This window comes from Frankliniella occidentalis, unplaced genomic scaffold (genome assembly GCF_000697945.3).
Source record: "Frankliniella occidentalis isolate FOCC.00 unplaced genomic scaffold, Focc_3.1 Scaffold170, whole genome shotgun sequence".
NCBI lineage: Eukaryota > Metazoa > Arthropoda > Insecta > Thysanoptera > Thripidae > Frankliniella > Frankliniella occidentalis.
The window spans coordinates 364,048-366,111 of record NW_026267296.1 but is presented as its reverse complement, the minus strand read 5'-3'; positions in this window follow the sequence as shown (position 1 = coordinate 366,111).

The following is a 2,064-nucleotide window of genomic DNA, read 5'->3' as shown; positions in this document are numbered from 1 at the left end:
TCTCTCAGCGTAGGATAGACGGGCGTCCGACAAGGACGGCCAATGCGGCTGCGGCTGGGTGACTCACCTGGCCTTGCCTGCGCTGTGCTGAGCGCCGGCTGAGCGACGACAAGAAGACGAACAAGAAGGAGAGATGACAGAAAGGACATAAAAACAAGATGTTGAGTAGAAAGGCAAAGCACTAAGGAAGTTTTTGTTTCTTTTAAAAAATTATGAATAAACCTAACCTACCCCGACGACGATATTCCGTCGTACACAATGCTGAGTTTTACACCGATGTTACATCAATATTACAATATTTCTTCAACATTACTTCTTGTATTACCACGGTGAAAACAATGTCTTATTTATTTTTGAGGATAAATGAAGAACTTTGAGGACCTCCCGATATTTGAAGAAAACTCAGATTTCGCCTTTGAGGAACCCCATCAAAAAATGAGGAAAAATCCCTCATTTTTTCAGGGCACTTTATCAAAATCTAAGGAGCTTTCCTTAAACCAAGGGAGTTTCTCAAAATTTTCCGGGACAAGTAGAGCACGCCGATTGTTTTGACCGTGACCAATATTATTCAATATTCCTACGTACACGGCCAATAGGAGTTGAAACCGCCCTTTTGTTGGCGCCGAAGGGAGCATCGCACCCACGCACTGCGGGCGGTACCGTGTACGTGACGCTGCCATGCCCATGGTGAGGAGGGGTGCGGCCCTTACGTTCAGGCCGACCAGCCTCCAGTGGAAAATATGCACTGAGTAGTCACTTAGCTATCGCCGTGACGTGGCGTCCGCCCTGCCGTGATGACAATATCAAATCGATTCTGTCCGAACTATTTTTCAGTTTACCTTATCTTTGCTGTGTGCAACATGACATAACCCTCGCGGATGCGCCCAACCCAACAATGCATCCCTTAGTAGACCCCTCCCAGTCGAACGCGTCGCAGGAAAGGGGGGGAGGGGGGGGGAAGGGCTGGTCCAGGGGGTGGCGGCTGGGTGCCGAGTCGAGCCGAACCCGATCCCACCCGAGCCCGGCCGAGCCGAGCCGGTAACCTTGGCCCTTGTCTCTTGGGCCCGGCCAGTAGGGTGGGTGGCGCCCGCCCCGTTGTGTTGCGGGTGTGCCTACTCGCTCTCAGGTGTTGTGGCGCCTCACGACCAGAAACGAGTAGGAGGAACCTCACTGGGGCGCGTGTGTTTGTGAGCGAAGCACAAGACGCACGCGAGAGTACCTCGCGACCGCACTTGGGAACCTTCAGTGGGCCCAAGTCCTTAGCCTATACACGGTAAAAAAGAATCTCTTGGAATTCAACCAGATGCCTTGGAAACTGTTTTGAAAACCTAGTAGATCGCTTTAAATCCAAGATGTAATTTTTACCGTGTAGGCCACCCCTTTCCGTCCACGCAGTCCCCTATCGCCCTCCTCATTGTTCCTCCGTCGTCTTATTCTTCTGATTTTGCTTGATATTAATCTGTCTTTCTGTTGGATGACCTCAGCGTGAGCTTTAGCGTAGCTTCGTGAGTGTTTTTCAGCGCAGCACTCGCCCCTCATGTCCGTCCGCGAAACAGAGCAGTGGCGCCACACTATTCTGATCAGGCCATAGACATGCTGGACCTGGCACCCTTATTGGCTGCGACCCACCCACGCCCACACTCTAGTTTGCACCAAGGAATTCTTTAAATAACGAACCTCTCGATCCGAAATCAGTTAAGGCTGTCTAACACACACACACGCAACGCTGTACACACTAATGTGTAGCTGACTTTCAAAAGCTGCTTTAGACCACCTCTCTTTCCAATTTCAAAAGGAATTTTCACTGTCGTCACCGGCATAACATAAACTTTAGTTTTCGCGTAGCCCGGTCCGTTTCAGACTCCCATTTCCCGTCGCAGCCCTTTAGTCGGCTGACTAAAGGGCTGCTGTCAGCCTCCCGTTTTCCTCGTTGCTCTACGCATCCGCTTGCTTCCGTGGCTTTCCCCCACCGCCATGCCCAGTCAGTACACCACCTGATCCCCTTTTCCACCGCTTCAGCAACCTCCCCCTCCTCTTCAGCCCCCGTCCTCGCAGCTCTGCCCC